A 23,326-nucleotide genomic window follows, 5' to 3' on the forward strand; every position below is an offset into this window, starting at 1 on the left:
AGAAGGAACTGAGAAGCCTCAAGGGAAGTAATCTTTGACACAAAGAAAGTTTTAGCTTTCAGTCTGAGTACCCTGCAACTGGTATGTGAGGCTGCATGGCTTAGAGAAGCCTCAGGAGCCTGAGCCGTGATGTTGCTTGCGGCTGGGTTTCTCATGATGTTATGGGTGTGTATAACCGCATGGAAGACAGAGCCTTCAGCTGAGTGAAAAGTACGTCAGAGGGGCATAGGTTGTACAAAACGTGCATGTCGAACTACTGAAAATCGCTCATTGCCACATTTCCTTAATAACCTGAAAATGACTGACTGGAAAAAATAATTCATACAGACACAGAATGACACTGAATGAAACGGGACCTCTCTGTGAAAGTGATCTTACTGGAAGGCAGTGGGAATGACGTGGGGGAGAGAAAAGCTCCTAAACTAGCTTCAGCTAGTGAAAGTAATGTAGTAATGTTAAGTAAGTTTCTCTTACTCTCCCTATGCACTTCCCAGACCCTGCAGCTGCTTGGTGCATCTCACACCCCTGGCAGGAGCCCAGTGTCTGACACTACTGGTGTGAACATGTCTGGCGGGGAAAGGGTAATGTAATACAGGAGAAGGTAGTAATGCAATGTAGTGAATGTAAGCAAATGTGCTTTTCTTTTTTCTAAATTCAAATACAAATTTTGCTCATTTTTGACAAGACTGAATTCTGTTCCCAGAAAGTTATGCTATCAAGGTGTGCTGACTTTAAAGCAGTTATTGGTTCCCTCTGTGTCAAAGACTACTGTCTCTGAGGTGCATTGACAGCAGAATGGGGTTTGTACATCTGACTGAAAGGACAGATGAAAACTTTTTGGGGAATCAAAGCAGAGAAACAAAATGTTGAATGCATCCATACAAAGTTACACAAAAATTAGGAACTTTTAAAAGTCCATTGGATAAGCCTTCTCTTACACTTTTTGAGCGAAAGACAAGGGGGAAGTGGTTTTGATATAATGCTATTTAGGGAGTGCAACTTTTCACCATGGTTTAATCACCAAATTGATCAAGATATCTCTGCCGCTTTCCTTTCCACGTTTTCACACCAAGGTTTTGCAATTCAACACAGAAAACCTAAAAACTATTGAAATAAGGCCGCTGTGTGCAGAATCCAGCTGATCTTTTACCATGGTAAGAGCTGCTGCCATTTCTTTAGGCACAACTGGTGTGAGCTGAGCTCATGCTCTCAATTCACACACAGCAACTGAGATGGTTGAGCAACAGCAGAGCTGAGGTGCTCTTCTTTGGTCATTTTTGATGTATTCTTGTTGGTATGTTGTCCTGTCTGGCTGCTGGCAGTTACCGGCCACTCCGAGTGGGTGGGAAGGGGCAGTGCAAATTTGCACATCTTCAGAGAAAAGAGATGGAGGATTGCATTTTAGGAGGCCAGAGTCATCTCACTGGTCTGGGATATAGTAAAAACATATCTAGTTTGCTCCATCCCTGCAACCTGCTTTTTCTTGCATTGGCTGATCACTATTCGGGGGTAGGGTCACCGAATCACTATTCTTGCTAAGTGCTAACTGACTGTGGCACGTGTTTTTTGCATGTATACTCTGTGTAGTACAGGCTGTGGACCGATTTTTATTCTCCCTAAGACCAATGTACACTGCCAAGATAATATAATGGATCACTAGCTTCAGAAAAAAAAACAGGCTTTTGTCCTCTATTTTGTTATTTAAGGGCCATGCATTAGTCTAATATGTCCTATAACTGATGAGGTTTTTCCTTCATAATCACAGTTTTCCAAATGCGTAAAAGGGTAGTGATCTATTGCAAAAATAAATTTTCTGCTTGGAGTCACAGAGCACTCATCATGATTTCGGAGGAAATAGCTTGCCATTTTCCCTTAACTCTTTAGTTTTCAAGATTCAAATAGAGTCTCCCCAAATTCAGGGAATATGAGTATTATGTGTCATGGATAAATGGGAGTTCAATGTTCTAGTAATCAGTGGAGAAGATGGTCAGTCATTTTTTGTTTCGGATAGTGCTGGTGGGAGCTCTCTTTCCTGCTTGTCATTTTAAAAAAAAAAAAAAAAAAGCCTTTTGTGCAGTTTCCCTTTCTTTAGGCTTTAATCCAGCAAAACACTTGAAACACACAAGTGGTCTCATTGCTTTTAATGACAGTATTCACAGACTTAACATAGAGCATGTGTTAAAGTGCTTTGCTGGGTCAAGGCCTAATTTACTTGAGCCATGTATCAACCATGCGTCTATGGTAGTCTAGATGTTTCATAACTGGACAATAACAATTCCTCATTGTACTTAGTGTTTTAATACAATACATGTATGTAGAAGAGCACAGATTAACCAAAACATGTGAGACAAAACACAGATGTCTACCTAGCTGTGCTCATTAGAGATGGGTTATTTAAGGGAGTTATTTCTTATATAACAGCTTGCAAAGAACAAGCTTTGGTTTTTTTGTTAATTCCTTGTGTTTCATTCTGACATTTCAATGTGACATCTCAGGGAAATAATCAAGTAAAAGATTAAAATAGCCAAGTTTTGCCTACTCACATGAAAATCAAGTATAATGATTAGTCATATAATTTCCCAGTGAAAGCACCAGTGGACGGTAACGTTACTTGAATCTGATCCCTAGCTTACTCAGATCTCACCATCTGTCCATTTTAAGCTTTTCTAGCCTAGATTGACACAGAAAGCCCTGCAGAGCCAAGAAAAGAGCTTTTAGATGAAAAGGAAGTTTTGGGCAGTCCTCATTTTTTGTCATCTCTAGCGTAACTCTATTAGCTCTCTCCATGCAACTGTTGAAGCCTTGCATGTATAGCACAGGGTTAATGTGTCGTGAGTTTCAGCAACCACATTAGCTCAGCCTCCCTCAGGTTTCTGCACTGTTATTGCCTCCTCAGCGTATCAGCATTCATCTATACACATCTGAGGGCGTAGCCCTGGGTTCTTTATGCTAAGGCATGCTAAAAGCATGTCTACACTGCGACTAATGCTTTAAGGTAAGTAGCACAAGTACTGGGAGCCTTCCAGCAAGAAAAAATAGAATGTCAACTACTTCTACATGTCAACTATTGGTATGAGCTGGTTAGCTGAAAGCGATCTCATGCGCGTCTTTCCTACACTGCAAACATAACAGCAGCCTCCCCAGATGCGAGGAACAAAACAGAGACTTAGCTTGTGCTTAGCGGATAATAAATTAAAGGTTCATATGAAGCAGGTAAGGAAATAATTCCAAAGCAAAGTGTCTCCTGAATCTCTGGAAACTGTAAACCATGCTGGTTCCATCTCCCATTTTTGCCATTCAATCCTTTGTAAATAATCTAAGCATGAAAATTGACGGCTGTGGCTTGACATTTGGGATATCTCAGATAAGCTTGAGGAAAGAGTCCTGTCAGCAGGTAACTCTAAGGAGGAGGCTTGGGCTGAATTTTCGCTTAAACGAGGAAACCCTAGCAATCTCATCCCTCCCTGGAATCTTGGACAGAGAGTGAATTTTAATACTGTACATATTGTGCTGACTGCATTTTGGAGCAACGGCATGGAAAAACCATTTCCCTTTTGCAAAAAATACTTCTCAATCATTAGACAACAATTCTCCCAAAGCAATACAATTTACTGTTTTGTTTATCAACAAGCATATTGTCTAGCTGCATAATTTCTGTTTTCAGTTGAGAGCTTTACTGAAATTCAAACCTGAAAATTGTATTCCAGTGCTGTACACATTTTGATAGTGCATGCTTCAGTTTGATGGCCACAGTTTCTGAGTGGAAAGGCCTTCCCTCCTCTTTTGCAGATCTAAAGAAAAGTTTTCACTTCATAATTTCCAAAATAGAAAAGGTTAAAAAAAAAAAAAGTTTTTTCCCTGAGAAGTGCCTATGCAAGATGAGATAGATTTAAAAAATTTCATGACTTAAACTCTCATTTAAAGCTGTGACCAAACTCTACATAATGGCGGTGCAAACGTGGTTTCTTGTTCTGTATGAAACCAAAATAGAATCAGTCTCCTCTTCCCACAAAACTGTCTCTGTTCCCTGGGACCACATACTAAAGAGCCTTTCTCAGCAACTTCCACCAATCAGTAAATGAGCTCTAGTTCTGATCTTAGTATAGACGGATGATGATCTTACATGCTGCCGGTTATGGTCCTGGTGACCCAAGAGATGGTGGTGTGCTAGTGACTCCTACTGAGGCATATGCCAAAGTTCAGACAATTTCTGCCATGGAAGGTGATGAAGGCGGCAGTTTCAAAATGTGTTGCTGTGGTTAAAAGTCTAACTTTAGTAGGGTTATTCTTTCTTGTTAAATTTTTCAGTACTTATAGATCCAGAATATATATTTCACTACCTGTTGTGGTAGGAAGAGTGCCTAGGTGGCCCAAGACCGGCCCTTGCTAGTCCTCTCTTCTTATTTTGTAATGTTGCTGTTGGCAGTGAAAAGATTTCACGTCTTATTCCTTCACAGTGGCATGAGATGTGGCTATACAGGAGTCTTTCAAATATGGGTTGTAAGGACTTTTAGCATCTTTCTGAATTAAAGATGTCTATATTTGCTCTCTAAATTGAAACAGCAAATCCATTCCAAAACTTTATTCCTGCTGGAATCTCACAAAAAAGGACAAGCCTAAGCCTATCACAGATTTGGGAATATTGGAATAGGAATATTGCAATAGGAATATTGAGTTAAGGTATTCTATTGTGTACAGTTAAGGTAGTCTACTTTGTGATTGATGTATTGCATGTTTCTCCAAAGCAGTGTGAGGACTGATGGAAGATGTTAGTGGAAGGCTGAGCTGGGGAGGCTGTGTGGGACTGTGGAATTTGGCAGAGCAGGCAGCCTTGACCTTTCTCGAGATAAAGAGAGCAAGTGGTATGTTAGCTTTCACATTTTAATCGACGTCTCTTGAAACAGCATTTTGTACTTGTCATAGATGTGGTTTGAAGTTTTCACATTAGAACGTGTTAGGTAGTTGACCGTGGTCTGTTTAACATATCTCAAAGATGTTAAACCTTATCTCTGCTTTAGGACAACAGTTGTAAAAAATATATGTACTTTCAGTTCCAGCCCAGCTCTTTGAAGATGTTTTTTGCCTCAGGTTTCTCATTATTACCCACAAGATGAGGAATTACTGCTTCTAGCCCAGCGATTAGTGTGAGCCCTCCCTAAACCATGCATTAGGAAAAATTAGCCAAGTTTGCTCAAACCACCAAATTAACATTTTAAGCCATTCTACTGTTTTTTTTTTTTTTCTGCGGTGGATTAGGGAGAGCTCATGTGAAGCAGTTCTCCCAGCCAAACAGTGAGCATTTGTGGCAGAGAAACTTTGAGGGGGTAACCCCCAGCATAAGGTCATAACAAAATAGCAGGGGAACAAGATATGTTTTTCGATCAGCCCTACTACTTGAAGGGTGACCAAATGTCTAGAGTTCACGGGCCCCAGCTTGATTAGTGGGAGAAGGGAAAGGGGAAGTGCTGGCAGGATATAGGGATGGTACATGTGTAGAAAGGAGAAGTGTTTATATTTATTTGTGAGGGTGGTGGTGGTGATATTTTTTTGTTTAAGAATCCCTGTCCTGCACCCACACAAACATGCCATTTTGTACCTGCTTTTGTTCTGAAGCGCATATCCTGTGTCTTCATCTTACTCAGCCTTGTATCTGTACCTAGCTTTTCTAGCCAATGTTCCCCACATGTACTCTACCCTCTCTAAATCAGGCCCAGAAGCTGTTTATGAGAGTTTCATTTCTGCTGTTTTTTTCTTTCCACTATACATCATTCCCAACTTATGTGCATTAGGGATCTAATGATCTAAAACCAGATGTTTGAAACATAATTAATAAGACAGAAGGATGTTTAGGCCTGGAGAAAAAGGGATATATCTTTTTTTGTATTTTTACTTACTCATAAAACTTCTACCACTCTAAAGTAGAAAGTATATTCTCTTTTAAAGAGAACAGCAGCTGTCCCACTGGGTATAGCTGTGAAGCCCTGTAAATCATTTGTGACACTATTCATACTATAACCATTCTAATGTTATTTCATTCAGAGATCAAGGGATGTGCTGGGACAAATAATGTTCACGTTGCCAATTTAAAGAGGATCTGAGAAACACATGTGTTCCTAGTTGTCACAGCATAACCCCTGGTTGTCTGAAAGTACGTGAGAGAGACTGAGTGGAGAGACTAAATGCAGGGGAAGAAAGTAAACCTCCCACACCTGATTTTCACTTTCCTTGAGTCAGATAGATGAAAAACATCCCTGTGACATATCTGTATCATATCTGATCTAGTTAAAGCTTTGAAGAGTTGATACCCTAGTGTTAATGTTAATCTAAGTGATAGAATCTTTCCTGGAGTTGACATGAGCAAATATATCAAGAGGAAGATAAATGAGTCACTCTTCAGCCAGCTTCATTAGTGCCATTGTGGGGAAAAATTCCTGCTAACCAGAAATCCTTTATACTACTCCTCGAAAGGGTTGTGCCTGAGGGAAGAATGGTTAAGAATGAAGAAAATGAATTTCAAGAGTGGAAAACAGTTGATATGAAGTGAATTCAGGAAGGAATAATGAGACAGAAGACTGAGTCCTCCATATTTAAGATAAAAGTACATTTGCTCCCTGAACACACCAAAGAGGAAGACAATGAGCTTCTTCTGATTCATGTAACATTTCATGTGAGAGATTAGCATTAATCATGATAAACTTGTGAGAACCTCTGGAAACAACAGAAAATCATGGAAAAAGTGTGCGCCTTGAACTTTTCTCAAACTGTCTGAGAAGATCTGGTCGCTACTATATTTGTAGAGTAACCACAGCAAAAATACTCTTTCCTGCAAGTCACCTTTGGCTGCTACCTCAGTGAAAATCTTTGCAAAGAGCAATGACCTGCACGCCATAGAGTCCAATCTAACTGATAGGGAGGTCAGAAGAGAGGGCTCCCAATAAATTGCGTGGCTGCTAGACATAACCTATCTCGGATTTTCTACACAAAGTACTTCACAAAGGTACCACTCTACTTGTTTTATGGAGAGGGAAGGCTAAAACATACAGGCTAAGTGGCTCTGAGTTGTGGCCACAAACCTTCTCCTCTTCAGTGTTGTCCTACAGCATGCAGCTACGTAGCCTCAGGAAGGGCAGCTTTCCACAGCAATGAGCACTTATAGAGGCTTTTCCTCATGTGTTTCAAGATCCTGGTGAACTGCATCCCATGGCTTTGGCTCTTTAGTCACCTCTTCAGCAGCATCTCCTAAATTTGCCTTATGCTGAGGGAAACATTGTTCTTAATAAAGCCACCAGTAAAACAGATGCTGGGTCATTAGGCACTTGTAAGAAAAAAATGACTAGCTTATTGCATATTGGAGAGATGACAAGCTAATAAAGGCTGTAGCCTGGACAGCAGTAGATGTCTGGTTGAGAGAACTACAGGTGCTTACTGGATGCAAAAGCAGTGAAAGATGATGACTCTGTAGAACAGCAATAACATAAGATCCACTTACCAAATAATAAGAAGCAGGTGTGATTTGTCATGCTTTTTAGCCTGAATACTAGTTTTAGAGCTTTGCTGGGAGGGGAAGAAGAAGCTATATATTGAAATGAGTCTGATCATCAATCAAAATGTTCAAGTGAAAAACAATATACAGGGGTCTGCCTGGCTCATAGAGAAAATGTAATGGACTGGGTTTTCCTTTATGACTGAGGAGTTATAACTCACAACTGCAAAGTCAGAAACAGTTCTTTTTTGAAAACTGGAATTAAAAAGGTATCCATGTGTCTTAACCTCTTTATATTCTTGGGATATTAACGTTTAATATAAGGTATTAATTCAGCTGCCCAGGGTTCTCAGGGCCGACTGACTTTTTTAGCTTTTAGAGTGGTTTGATATATTTGTCAATATTAGAGAGAGTCTTATTCTAGACCGAATGGAGGCTTCAGCACAGAAACACTCGCATACTCATTACACATGGCTATGCAATCCCGTTTGCCTCCCAGTCCCCCTTTGTTCCAGGTCTGGAGGAGTCTCTGGGTGCAGCACCTCTGGGACATTCAGTTCTCAGCCCTGAAATTTGAACTCTTCATTCTGTGATTGTGCTTTTAGGCTGAGGATCTGCTTTTCAAAGCAGACTTTTCCTGCTTTTTCTTTTGCAGGTTTCACCAGCACCAACAGTTCTCACACACTAATGAAGAAGACAACTTCTTGTCCCACCAGGAAGTGTACCAAATTCCTTTCTTCTTTCTGCAAAGAAGAAGAATTAACACCCAATTTCTGGGTATTAATGACTTGTCACACACACTGTGTAGACACCTGCCCACGTGGAGACTCTGAAGCAGTGTTTATTGGTACACACTGTGGAGTTAGCTGCACCGCTATTGTACACTGCTGTCTGCTAAACCAGTACTGCTAAACCACACTGCCAGTGTGTTTTCTAGGGGGCATGCGCACGTGTAGATGTAAGCCTGTGGTCGAGGCCTCACTGAAAAGGAGCTGTCTTCCACCCCCTGTTGGTGAAATAGGGAGAAGAAAAGACTAGGCGTGCTGTATTAGCTGAAGTGGCACCTCCTGTATAATTCAGGTATAGGGATGAATAAACTGTAGCTAAGGTTTTTTTATTGTGTGATATCAGAGGCCACATAATTGCACTGAAGCCACTCTGAACGAAGCGTGCACGTCATAATGTTAGCTCGGTTACATATTGTAGAGCATCAAGTCTGAGCCATATGTAATGTTGAAGACAGGGTTATTAGGTGTGGAATTACCTTTATACTAGAATTATGAATGCTAATAAACCTTTCTTTTTTAATCATGATAAAATCGATCTCTGATAGGAATCTGGGTCAGGTTTCTTCTTTTTCAATGCTACCTGAAGCTTTGGTCAGAAACCTGAAATCTGGCTCTAGTGCAGTTGAAACTAATGACAGATCTGGAATCGTGTCTAGAAAAATGAATATACTGAGGAGCTGTCCGAAGGCAGCATTTGCATTCATGAGAACAGTGCAGTAGGACAAGAATTTCTGTGAGGAAACCTGTTCCTGCCTACTACACAGAGAGCTGAATCACGTCATGTGGCTGATGTGGCATGAAAGACAAATGTGATGGAGCAATAAAATGTTCTGGAAATGCAGGACCGGACCTTCTCTGAGAGACTATCTCCCTGGAGATGGACCCCTCTGACTTGCTTGGACATCACTAGTGTTTGCCAACAAATTGTGAGTTAGTTGGCAAGTACAGGATAAGGTGAAGAGGGAACAGTAGCAAATGCAGAAGGTGTTTGCCTTTGTGATGTGACTAAAGACTGGTGGGGAAACTGAAGCAGGGGAATACTGCCAGCAGTAATGTAAGAGCAGGTATATGGCGTTCATCTGTATAAACACATAAAAATGAAGGTGCTGTTTTATGAGTTGTCCACCCTCAAGTAGTACCCCTTTCTCCTTCCTTCCTATCTTTTTTAATAGTTTTTCTTCTTGTATATGCACACTTAGCATTTACAAAAGGGAAAGCAGTATCCACTTAGACTGGCCAGGGAAGCTATTTACATTTTCCTACATTCCTGATGTTAAATAATTTTTAGAGGAGCCTGCAGATATTTTAATATAGAGCTTTCTGCCAAGTATGCCAGGCAGAAAGGTTACCGATACATTTGGTTTTAGAGGCAAGAACTTACTCAAGGCTGAAATGCTGGCACTTGATATCTTAGCACGTGGTGTGTTTGTAGCCCTGTTGTGCTGTGCATATATGTTATGCTGGTGAATATTTCTTCACTGGTTGTCCTGGAGACTAAATTTGTTTAAATGTAGAACAAAGAGGATTAGCAATAGCAGTGCACACTTCTGTTGCAGCGTTTGTTTGTCATTATATTTAACTTGAACTTTTTAAAATAGCTTGAAGTCTCCACATGCCTGTTGTCATTGCTTACCTTCATCTTGCAAACCTTTATCCGTAAAATTAGATGGAGAGACCTCAATGGGACAAAATGTGTGAGGAAAGGTTGCTGATGGACACAGCTGAAGAACTGGGCTCTCAGAGGACACTGCAATATTTAGTATCTGAGAGATCTGTGATAATAAAGAGTAGCATGGCACAAATATCTCTCTAATAGATATCAGTATGTTATGAAATCTAAAACACTGTTCCTCGCATATTGCGCTACGTGATGACACAAGGTTGTTGGGATGTATACTGGCAAATAATAGATACTTTTCAGAAAGTCAAACTACATTTTAACAGGCTTTCAGTATGTCAATTTTCATAGTTTTTCTTTAAAATTTTATGTTGGGCAGCAAGTATGAAACAGCTGTCATATTCCTGATGGGAATAAAATCTCTCCATTTGTATTCAAAGCTTACAGTCCGTCTCCTGGTACTCTGAGGAGATACAAACACATCAGTCAAAGCCATCTGTTAGTTGTAATGGATTAAAAAGAGCCTGGCCTAACTACACACCTTTTACAAGGTTATTTTTCAGCCTAATGTTTTTAAAACTTTCAAAGTTGAGAGTTTTACTGAGGCTCAGGTTCATCCCTTACAGAAAGTACGTAACTGAGCTTGTTTTCTTGGCTAAGCACTGAAGCATCAGAAAAAGATCCCAAGTGGTTCATAAATTGGAATAGATTTGTTGCCCGCTGAAGCAATCTGAATGATAGTTCCATTCACAAATGTGACTGGAAACATTTTACATTTCAAACACAAAAGGAAGTGTCTGAGTTGGCTCAATTGACTGCTTTGCTACAAATAATTCAGCTATCTTTACTAGAGACATGCTGTTCTTTTGGGCCAGTGAAAGTAGGTCTCCATAGTGAGACCTCATCTGCAGAGCACTCCACCTGAGCAATCCCTTTGGATCCTGCAGGGGCTGGGTTCAGATTCATAAGTCGTTCCATCCCGGGCCTGGCTGTTGTTAACCGCTGATCATTTCATCTGTCCTTCTGTGCAGATGGGCAAGGGACTTTTGGGGAGATGGAGGGGGCGGGAAAGGAATGATGGTGCCCGTGCACTGGACATGGATCATTAAAGTCAGCATTTCATTAGCAGATTATGTAGGGCTCAGGTGTCTTCTTGGCAGGAGGCACTAAGTAAATTATTTATATAAATAAAGAGTCATGCAAGACAATTAGCAGCTGTAGAGCTAAGTGTGGTGTATGCTAGGCTCCCTCCCACTGTAGCTTACACAGTAAAAGTCCTGTAAATAAGGGGCTGTAAGTGGGTCAGTTGCTTACTGGCTTTGCCAAATCAGAAATTGTAGTTTTGGCTCAGCAGGGAAAAATGGTTGTGACTAGAATCATCCTTGCCACCCCTGCTCTAGCGTATTCCCTTGCATACTGGTCCTTAGGTAATGTAAATTAATACAGTTCCTCTGACAACAACACATACATTTCTCCCAATCTCCTGTTAGAGTGGATAGGCATGGATTAATGGCATACATATGTCTATTGCCTAGTCATCATCACACAAGGAAATGAGAATTAAGGATATCCTGAATTATGAAACCTTTGATATTCTTGTTTCTGGATCAGGAGGGATTCATGTAAACCAGCTACAGCGTCTTTGTACTATTCAGTGCGTTCCCATCCAGAAAGGTTTACAGGCGCAAACACACAGAGGCAGCTCAAGTCCTGGAGAGATGGGACTACACATGTGGTAAGCAGCCCTGTATGTGTGGAGGAGCTCTGGGGACGGTGTTACATAGACAGCTGGGTAGAATCAGCTCAAGATCAATTCTAAGCCTGAGCAGGCTCCAGGCAAAGCGACATAGTGTGTCTGCACAGTGCTCCCCCCTCTCATAAGCATATTGCCACGTGAACTGCTTCCACACCTGCACTGGCTCTGCATGCAGATAGAGCCATGTACATACAATTCTGTTTGAACTAATAAGCCATACGGGATATAAGCTGTCTCCATGGGCCCTGCATTCTCAGCATAGCCTCTATTTGCATATGCACATAGGTCTGTTACGTGCCTTTGGGCCATTAAATCTGTGTCCACATTAGATAATTCCACTAGTACAATCATATCGTTCAACATGTGACTGTACACGCATGGCCTGTGCAGCTTTTAAATGTGAAGTAGGCCTTTAGGTACCTGTGTTTATTTTATTTTTGCTGCTGTGTTCCCTAATGTCCTGGTGAAGTCTTAAGCTGAAAGTACAGGCTATTTTGCAAGTGAGAGGGAAGGGGATAAAGCACAGCTGCTTCTAAGAGCTGCACTGAGATCTCCAATTTAAAGGAAAAACTTTTCCAAAGCATACTGCAGCCTTTTCTCTCTGTGAGAAGAGTGCTTTGCCACCTGTACATCGAACATTTACAAAGGAAAGTGGGGGCCATTTTTCCTTCAGAAAGCTAATTGTTTTGCTTGAGGTTTTTGTGTCCTGCGTGCATGTAACTGCGGTGTGGAATAAGTGAAAGGGGCTTTTTCTGGTTCTTTCTGTTGTCTCAGTCAAAGGGCCACTGGAGTGTTAGGCTGTCTGTATTGTCTTGGCAGTGATTTCACGTCACTGAATAACAAGCTATTAGCACAACCTTACCATTGGGGTTTGTCACACTTTGTGTATGAGTGTGTACATGTGCTTTCTCACTAAGTCTCATCTCTCCCAGCCTATAGTCTGGTCATTTAAAACTAAGTTCGCAAACAGCATAATAATGCTGGAAATCACAAAAGAGCGAGCTACTGGCTGCAGCTGCTATTGTGAACTTGATTTCCACAGGCTCAGCAGGGCTTGGCATATCAGAAGGCAGTTCAGTAAAAGGGGCCCTGCTGCTGCAGCTGTGCCCCAGCAGTTGGATTTTTTGTCGTCAGCCTAGAACAGAGACTGGGTCGTGGAAGCCAACGACGGCCTTCTGTGAAGGGCTGAGTGGCCTTGGCCCCAGCAGAAGCCTTGCATGCTATAGAGATGAGAGCAGCATCCCCGGCTTAAGTGGAGGGTATCACTATATAGGGGGACTCCAGGTGGGCACTCAGGAAACTTTGGGAGAGATGTTCTGTGCTTTGCCCTCTAAGAGAGGACAACGCAACAAGGAAAGTAGAGGAGAAAGGAAGAATTCATCCAATAGTTAGCTCCATGCTACTGTGAGAGCTGAAACAATCCTCCCCGTAGGTTACAGGAGTCCTATGCCAGCTCAAATTTACATGGCTGTTTTCCAACCTGAGATTTTCCTAATGGAAGAAGGAAATAAGGTCTTGTGCTCCATATATCTCCTGTGCCTAGAGATGCTTGTTCTGAGTATATACTACCGATATACCCTTAACATTCTCCTTTTTGTGTGTAATCTCTCTTGGTGCCTTCTATGTGCCATCAGGGTAGGGGCTGGGTTTGGGTCCTTGATACCTTTAAGGAGGACGCCGAGTGAACCAGGAAAGGCAGAAGCAGACCATTTTCCTTTATCTTCTCCTGTCCATATTCCCTCCTGTTAGGACCACGCACTCTGTGCCATGTGGGAGAGGAAAGGCTGTGGAGTTGCAATGTATATACGTCTCCTTGCTGAATTAATATCTAGGGTGTTTGGAACCACCTGTGACACTGAGACAGAAGAGGGAGGATCTGGTCTTCTCTAATAGTTGTGTGCGATTATAACTTCTTTATTCCAGTAGATATGCTGGCTGTGCTGTCACATTATTGCATGTTGAAGAGCTAGATTTTGATGAGACATTCCGGAAGTTGGAAGATAGCACCCCTTGGTCTGCTGTTTCTATGGAGAAGGATGTGCTGGTGGGTTTCCTCTTCTCTGGTCTCCATAGCTTGCAAAATGTAATGCAGAGTATTTATAGATCATGCGTACCAAGGGGTACCATCTACCACTCCCTGTTAGATGATTTAGGCCCACAGTGTTTGTGGTTTGTATCCCTAAGAAAATGAAGCTCATGCAGTCTCTTGCTTATACATTTAGATCTTTCTGTCCTCATTTCAGCCAAATTTGAAATTATCTTAAAGATAACTGAGTACTTATAAACTGGCATTTGGGAAGAAGAAAGCAGTCCAGATGCTGCCCATACTGAGGGAAAGGAGAGAAAAACTTGGCAGTTGCATGAGTCAACTAGTCAATTGGCACACATATACTGATGTATATGTGTATCTGTAGATAAGCTACAGCAACAGGCATTTCTTGCCTAGTGGATTTGATGTGGGGAACGTGGTGATTGATGTGGGGCTCTGGTTACTGCAGTATGGGAGAAGGAGCCTGTGAGATAGGGTGCAAATCTGTAGGAATCAGATAAGGATGTTTATGTATTTAAAAGATAACTCTTTGGGGAAAATGATATAATTCTTCTATAGTGAGCATGTGAACTACACAACAGAACCTATGTGTGATTCTTAAAGCCCCTGTTATGTACTACTTAATTACCTCACAGTATGTATACATTTGTCTCGGTCACACATTTTGTCCTTCCTTGTATTGCTGGTGAAGCATCATCCCTCCTCAACAGGTCAATACCTACGAGCCCAATCTGAATTTTTAAAAAAATGTAGAAATTGCAAAAATTTAAATACTTTTAAAATTCTGACCTTATGTGACTTTCTCAGGGTTTCATAGAAAGTCTTCTGCAGGGAATGAACTGAAGCTGTTTCTGCTGGGCTGCAGGCGAGCATTTACATACGCCAAAAGCATCGGCTGTGTTGGCCAGCACAGAGGCAAGGAGTCTGGCAGGGGTTTGCTTCATTTGGTGGCTGAGTTCTCACTGATCAGTCTTGCATAATAAAAACTGCCCTGCAGGTGGTTCATGCCAGAGCTTCCTTAAAGGTGTTGCTCCTCCTGCAGAAAATGAACATTTACCCAGCTCTGCTAGCAATACCTCCTCCTGTCTGCAGGTAGTAATTTGAAATAAAGGCATTGCTCTTGCCCACGTCTTAAGGATTTATACTCTGAGGCATTGAATCATTTCCACAGAGAGCCGAGTGCTTTCAGCTCTCATTAAGGTCAAGTCAGCCACCATTGGACCAGACTCATATTACTTTTACTAATACTGCAACCTGAAATATGTTGGGGGGAAGAATTATTGTATTTAATCCATACACTCTTTTTAAACTTTTATTAAAAACACAGGTAGTGATTTTTTTGGAGGGAGGAGGAATGAGTCTTTGGAAAGCACTTTTTTCTCTAAAATCCTGTGATTATTTTTTTCTTTTCTTGTGAAAGATTGAAAATACTTAAAGGAAATCAATCATCTTTACAAAAATAAGGCTACACTGAGAAGAAAGAAAAAAGTTCCTGTAAAAAAAAACTTCTTCCAGCTCCTACTAGCTAATTCCATTTAACACTCATTCTTAATTAAAAAAAAAATTGTCATAGTTCAAACCTTTTAAAAAGTATTTAAAATTCCTGTATGAATGCTTTTTGTCTGACGCTACTAATGTGATTGAATCAGTTCAATTCAGCTTCAATTAGGAAGATGAATGTATTCAGACTCCCCGACAAGGCTGTCTGTCAGTAGTACTTGATTATATGATCCTGCCATTTGGCTCAGTGTTTGCTCTTGGTGAAGCTGATAATTTCATTGCCCTCCCTGAAGTTGTGTTTCATTCTCCATAAGTTCTTTAATGCCTCTTTAAGCCTCTCGTATTGGAACACTTTGTCTTCTGAAATGTCCTAGTTTGATCTGTCATTATGGTGGCATGTCACATTCAGTTACTGTATGTGTCTCACTAGGTGCAATGCAATGCTGGCTGCCAACGTAACTAATTGTGAGTGAGTTTTGCTCGTGAGGCAGTTTGCTGAAAAATGCAGCTGAGAATAGCGTTTTCAGAGTACCTACTCTTTGAACTGTCTTGGCATCAGTGAAACACTTCATTATAAAGGGGCATAATAAAAGCGTAGGCTGTGTCTAGGCTGCGAAACTTCTGCCCAAACTTCCCACTGTTGCTACCCTTGGTTCATCTCCGTCAGTGATAGCAACTAAGGGGAATAAATGAATAGGCTGCTGGTTCCCAAAGCTTTTCGAGTGACACTCACAGCTGCTGCTGCCGCGGCCTCCCACTCTTTCCTGTTTGCCCTCTTCTAGCCAATGTCCCCCTTCTGCTGTCTGGAAGAGCGACTGCTGCTTGGTCCCTCCCCTCCCCCATGCCTTGCTCCATGGCCACCACGATGTCACCACTGCTTTTTCTCCCACTCTGCTGGTGGCTCTGACAATGCTGTTGCTGAATGCGAGTGAACAAGCCCAGAAGAGCTTGTATGCTTCAGGTCAGTCTGCCCTAGGGTGCTTCATCAACTGGGAGCTGGTAATGTGAACAAGGCTTAGTGCTTCAAGCACAGACGTTTCATCTTGTGCCAGCCATGTCAGTGTGACACCGAAATTTAGCATGCCAGTCACTGTAACTTGCCTTGATACAGCTCAGACAAAGCTGGACATTGTGGCAAAAATGCTCTATTATGTTCAAATTGAGCTTGAAGGTAGTACCATTAATAAAGCTATTGCTACTAAATGACACCTCTGTACAGAGAGAGTCTAGCATTGCCCTTTTCAACCATCTGTCTCTTTGTCTCTCCCCCACGCTATCTTTGTGCTTCTTTCTGTAATATCTGAAACCCTTTTGCATTATTAGATCCCCAGGCTTATGAAAGCCGAGTTCCCTTCCCAAAAAGAATGAATTACACCTTGCTATAACCCTGCTGTATAGGATTAAAAACCTGCAGTTCATAATTTTTAGCTTTCTGAGCCCATCCTTGATAGTCTGAAGCATCTTGAATGATCTACAGGTACCTTAGATGATACATGCAGTGGTATATACTGGTGTAAATCTTGCTCACATGACCAGTCCTCTCCTTTCTGTCCAAGAGCAGCTTCATAAAGAGTGTTGCCATCAGAAGTGGCATCTGAAACAGCAATACCTGACATGAAGGTTTTTTGCAGATGGTCTTCAAAGTCAGGTCACACTGCTAGCTCCATCACTTCTAACAGTGTGAATCAGCTCATTTTTGCCCATCACCATTCTTTGGGATTATATACAGCAGTACACTTTGGAGTCCGCTCCTTTCAGGTTTCTCAGCCTGTAGAGTTTTTGAAACACATTTGTGAGCTCATTTTCTTTGCAACCATGAAAGATAAAAGCAAACTGTTTCTAATGGAAATGGAGATTCTTGCATTATCATTCCCCCATCCTCTCAGGCAGGATCTGTTGCTTAAATAGAAACACTAAATACACAAGGCTATGAGAAAACTGGAAGAGGTAGTTATGTATTTCATTTCATATTTTAAGCATACTCTCTACCCTCGTGACAGCTACAGATAAGGATTTTAATAAACAAAAAACAAAATAACAGTGGGAGCTGAGGTCTGGAGAAAACTAAGACCTGTCATGAACTGTGGCTACTCCCCTGTGCTCCCTATGGATTTGTGTCATACTCTTCCTCCGGTGTCCTCCTCTTGGAAGACAAGAGTGCTTTTACTTTTTAAGATTTCATTTTTTAAATATTCTTTGACCTTGAGCACATCAAAATGGATCTGAAAAGGAAGCATTTGAAAAAGGCCTTCCTTGAATTTCTGCTACACCAGCCGTAAGAGCTGCTTCTCTCAAGAACTTGTTACCCAGTATAGACTTTTTCGGGAACTGAGACTTCACTTTGTTTTAGAGAATATACTAACCACTGTGCTTAGTACTGTAAGTCTGGTTGCAGTTTTATACAGCTGTCATTTTGGTTTTTGAGTCCTTCCTGTGTAAAAGAAAAACAGCAAAGTAGCTTAGTACTTGCAAGAGAAGAAGACACTCTTAGATGGAAAGAATTTTGAGTAAGCAGATTTTGACCCTGGAGCCATACAAGTTTTAAAAATAGTCTTTCTCTAGTCTTCCAGGAGATGCAACACTAGCTATAAGGATCACACTCTAACAGTTTAACTTCCTTTCTGTGCCTACGTGCCAATAAGCTACTCATTGTATTAGTAGTGATAATTCTCAAGATTATGGACATTTGGTGCTGTAATCTTAGTCTGCTTTTACCAAGTGGGATAACAGATGTATGCTTGTGTGCTGTGAGAGCAAAATGAATTCAAAACGCTCATGCTGTATACTCTACCTGGTTTTCAAGAGCAAAGCTGAAGCTAGATCCTCTCTCAGTTCTGCTTTTCACTTGAAAGGAGAAAAAAAGGAAAAAAGAGTGACGGTGGGGGAAACCACAGTTCAGGGTTTTTTTTATACCCTTATTTATTTTCATTAAAACCACAATACTAACTGTAAATAGCCTTGGAAATGTTTAATTGCCTCTTTCATTAAAGGCTGTTTAACACGCAAATGAAGGAAGAACCAAGTGGTGTGGAGTACAATTAACAACTTTTACAAATAACTAGGCTTCATGCTGGGGGCCGCAGAAGGTAACCTCTCCTTTAACATCAGCATAATGATGTTAAAATGATCAGCACAAGCCTATTATGACATTACAGCCTTTTTAAATTTCAGTAGATTAACTTGTTCTATTTGTTTACTTTTTATGATTTGTTTGAGGATTGTTCTTGGTATGAGTTGAAAATTACTAAGTTGGAAACCCTTGGGAGTGACAGATGTGATGGGGAAGCATATGTTTAGGGGAAAATTTTGCTATGTGTATTTTTTTTTTGTATTTTTTTTTCCTTTTAGACAGAATGGCCCTGATTAAAGATGGGCAAATATCATTAAACGAAAAGATTTTCCACATATCCATTCACGTACAATTATTTTATAGAATGCATGATCCCTCTTCCTCTATTGTTACAGATTTATTTCCTAGAAACCTTCAGTTCCCAGGAAGAAAAGTGTTATGGATACGCCTGCCAACATATATCCATCTGTGAATGCTGGTGTGAATATTCATATGTTTAAATTAGAATGCTGGGAGAGCTGCTTGTGTTCGGGGAGTCATTTGGTCAGGAAGCAGATGTGTGAACCCATGCCTGCAATGAACACATGGTGTGAGTTAGTCAGTTACTGGGACCGGTTGTGAATGCTCCCTGAGCAATAGTCATGATAAACAGCGAGTAAGTTTTGTAGGCCATATATATTTCTACAAATAAGTTTTGCAGTGTCTCCACGTTTTTAAACTACACTGTTGCTTTAGATCAGTTGCGCTGATGATATATGAATGGAAAGGCAATCATGTTTGTTGAATACATAGCTAGATGTTGTTGTTAGGTCTGATGCAGAAATTTAGCTTACTCTGTGTGAAATTTTAATTGAGAACTAGACAGTACATGTTTTAGAATTACAAGAAAATAAAAAGAAAAGATTTGGGGCTATATTTAATAACAAATACTGCTAGATTATTCCAAGCCCGTTCACTAACTGACTTGTCACGTGTAGCAGTCTAAAGGATCAGCAGTTCAATTTTCACTGAAAAATTCTGCCCCAAATTCAGGACTCGTTCTGTTCTGGCATAACTTTGTCACCAGTTGTGCCAGACTTGACTTCTGCTGTTATCAAGGATACCTTTGCATTAAACTCACGCATCGTTTATCTGCATTGTTTGTTACGCTCAAATGTCTCCAGGATCAGCTGGCCTTATATGTCTTCTCAGGAACCTTTTAGAGCCATAACAATAATCTATAGATTAGGTGTCACAAAAAGTATTAATTGTATATAGTTATGGAATGTCTAGCTTTTGCTAGAGAATATGCCAAAGGTTTTTTAATCTAGTAGCAGAACGGAGAGTAGGCATGGGAATAGTTCACTTTGTTTCAACACATTCATGGGAGCAAATCAGTTTGCTCTTCTGTGTCAGCGCTGGCATTTCTAGATCTTAACATGCAAGCATGTCCTTCAAATAAAATATTGCTTTCTTTGTATGATGATCTTGAAACTCAGTGCATCTTTCACAAATTGAAATTGCATAAGTGTAAAATTAGTGTAAGGCAAGAACCGAGCCCAAGGTGATATTTATAGTGGATATTTTGGCTGCCGTAATTGTATGTTCTCATGTAATAATAATGAGGATGATTGCAGCTCACTTCCCTCAAGCTGATCTCTATCATTCGTTCATCCATAAATTGAGTTTGAATGCAGATTGAGTTCTAGGTGGAGAATGATTCCACATAGCTTTTCCCCTTTTGATCTTTTATTCAGCTGAGCTAGTGGGATGCCCTGCTTTCATTTGCAAGGTTTCTCCTTCATCTCTGCCTTTGAGAAAAGCACCACAGAATGCTTTGGTACTTTCTTTCAACAAAATATAGTATTTTCCTTAAACTTTATGATACCTGTTAAATTTAAGATCGAGGGAACTGAGGGCCTCTTTGCAATGCTGTATACATGGTGAGTGAAATTATTCTCTGTTTCCTCCTGACAGGCTTAGAGCCTGATGGAAATACCTATATTGCTGGTAAGGGTAGATGAAGATAACATACTTGCAAGCGCTGAAGCAGCCTCCCCCTCTTCTCAACAATGTCATCATTGGGCTTCTGGTCAGCATATTAGAATAGCTACTATCAGAAAAGTGGCTATAGGGATAAAATTAAATAGGAGTACTCCAGGTAAACACAGAGCCATCTGCATTTCTTTTAATGGCAAAAATAATTGCTGTTTTTCTTCACTGCTGTCAAAATGCTGAGCCAACATGCCAGTCTGGGAGTGTGATCTGGAGTTCTAATCTGGCTACATCAGCTGTGCTTTTAGGCCAATTTCAGCCGTAGAATCTAATACTGATACTGAGGTGTGAGCCAGGAGAAGTGCAGATGTTGCACTATGCTGCAAGGAGTTTTGCATTTTAAATGACTTGGTCCAGTCCTCGGGCCCTTTCTTAGAGGCCTTACATGGCACTTGTGGCATAGAGTGGCTACAAAAGTGTGCAATCCAGTGAAGTAGGGATTTTCCCAATAGAAGCCTGACCTTTGATTAGAGCCCCTAATAATTCTTATTCTTTACTCTTCTAATATTTGCAATGCCAGAGAAAAGGATCTTCAGCAGTGACAGTGATTCCTTGAACTCAGAGACAGCTGGTTGTAACCGAGGTTAGGATTCTTAGGGATCAGCAGAGATTTATTAGCATCATCTTTGCTCATGTTCTTCTCTCAGATGTACTGTCAAGCCACTTCTAGTCCTCATCAACTCTGAGATGACCTGATCCGATTTGCCCTGAGAGCCATTAAAAGAATAAACCTAGAATCCCATGTTGTTGTTTCAGGATGAAATTAATTTATATTGTTTACCTTTCACAAAGGAGATCAGTCAATCGGAAAGGTTACCCCAGTTTATCTTAGGTAAGTCTTACCCCACATGTTTGTAGTTTATTTTACTCAACATCTAACTGCAGTTATACATAGATAGCTAATGGGCCATTTTGTCAGAACCATCTCAGCAGAGAGGTAAAAAAAAAAAAAAAAACCAACTGGTGAAGTTGTTCCAATGTCTCACCAAACCAGTCAGTTAATTGCATTCCACAAGCTTTACATTAACATTGAAAAGTTGCTGCTGTGCCTTCGTTTGAGACAAGTAAATGGGGGTAGAAGAATGACTAGGAAGGGCAGCCGTAAATCCATCTCTAGTTTTAATGAAATTAAGCCATAGAGGAAGCATCAGCTGGACCGTATTTGTACCTGACATCTGTTTTATACTGAAAAACCATTGAATATACCAGTTACTGTGACTGGCTACAGAAAGATATAATTTTTGGATCATCTGGGAGTATCAAGACCATAGTAAAGAATGTGTAATATAAAATTTTGCTGGACAGTAGTGTTGATACAGCTCTTCTCTCATGAAAAACACAAGTTAAATTCTGCTGTCACAAACCTTTCTAAAATCAGAGCTAGAGAAAACACCTCTTGTCAAATGTAAGTGCCTCATTCAGACCTGACCTCCAGCAGTTACAATGAAGTACAGTTCATAATTTCTGCTTGTGTTGCTCTGTGGAATTCAGGTACGTTGATCTTGACCTTGGATTAGCCATTAAACTTGAGAATGGTCAAAATATTTAATTCACTAAAATGGAAGCTCTTTTGGCAATGTCTTTTCTCAGAGGTACACGTTATTTAAAAAAACCTTATAATTTTACTTCAGGTTTACCTGTCTTACAGACAGGCAGAAAAGTCTGACAAGCCTTTTACGCAAAACCACAATCCAACAGGAGCTGGTTTACCTTGTTTCTAGTAATCTGCAGTTCTACAATGAACATTGGGAAAATGCTTTTATGAAGAGAGAGAACATTATTTTCATTTTAGATGATTAAAAAAAATTAGCCAGGTTCTTTGCTTGCATCAGCCTACAACGATGCAGAGTCCTATGTACCAGAAAGTCCGGAGTGAATGCTGACACAGCAGTTTGTGGGGCTGCTTTTTGCACTCCATTGGTGCTGGTGATATCGTGTCCGTAGCTCCACCCTTTATCTTGGTCCCTAGTGGTGCCTCAGTGTTCTCCAGAACGAAGCTACCAGGTGTTTATACGGAGGAAAATAGACAGGCTTACATAAACAGATGTGTAGTTTCTTATTCAGAACTTCCATGAACTCATATTGCTTTGGCCTCACCTATACCCTCTTCCACTTGCCTCTTATTTCCTAAGTCTTGAGTGTGTTAGGAAGTCACTTCAGCCTTCTATAATCCTAACATACTATTCCTTCAATATGTCTCAAGCACTCCTATTTCTCATGCAGCACAGTCTATAATAAATCGAGCTTAATTTTTTTTTTTATGTAATACAGAATAATGTGTCATCAGAGCACTGTAAGAAAGGTGAACAGTGACCAAGTATGTTGACACATAAACAGTGCTTTCTTTTCAGCATATGAGAAAAAGAAAGGTGTAGATAACAGCCCACATGCTTAAACCAACATTCACAGTGAAATGAAATAGTACAGAATGTGGATCATGATGGTAACATGCAGAGGTGCCTACTGGACTTAAAATCTGTCCTACTGTTTTGTTGCATTTTCAGCAAATTTTCTCAACTCATACTCCTAATCTGTGCCATCTTCTCTCTAGTAAATTCCGTGGAAAAGGTTCAGATTCAGGACTACTTGATGCAGCTGTCAGAGGATGGGAACAATTGAAATTCCTTCAAGAACACCATGAGACTCAGCTGCTCCTGCTCCATATGTGAGGTACACTTCCTTGTGCTGCCTTCTTTAACAAGTAAGAGCGTATACCTTAAAAAAATACTACTACATGCACAACTTTCTGCTATGCAGCAAATGAGGAAGTGCTGACTGGATATGAGACAGAGTTAACGTTTTATTTAGCTTAATATACCAATGGACAGCCTTTCCTTCCTACTGTGATGGGAGCAGAGAAGTGGTTAAAGGGACTCCTTGGTGCTCACAGCTCCTAGGACGGTTTTATGCTTCACTAATATTACCCATTTTAGGTTAGAGAAGCCAGCAGCCTTCTCATTGTTAGTTTTCCACTGTGGCAGCAGTATAGCCTTTCTGCAGATCAAAACCCAAGTAGGTCCAATCAGC

General features: G+C 40.7%; 1 long non-coding RNA gene across 12 annotated transcripts in view; it reads left to right on the forward strand.

Moving 5' to 3' along the window:
• The window catches only part of LOC104144224 (uncharacterized), a 369,710-nt gene that overhangs the window by 129,418 nt on the left and 216,966 nt on the right, over positions 1-23,326 (forward strand). For 11 of the 12 annotated variants that reach the window (XR_011134600.1, XR_011134586.1, XR_011134584.1 and 8 more), the window contains one exon: positions 22,851-23,000. The exons of the other annotated variant lie outside the window; for it this stretch is intronic. This is a non-coding gene — a long non-coding RNA (uncharacterized lncRNA). The remainder of the gene's footprint in view (positions 1-22,850; positions 23,001-23,326) is intronic. 12 annotated transcript variants of the gene reach the window in all.

Source organism: Struthio camelus, chromosome 1 (genome assembly GCF_040807025.1).
Source record: "Struthio camelus isolate bStrCam1 chromosome 1, bStrCam1.hap1, whole genome shotgun sequence".
Lineage (NCBI taxonomy): Eukaryota > Metazoa > Chordata > Aves > Struthioniformes > Struthionidae > Struthio > Struthio camelus.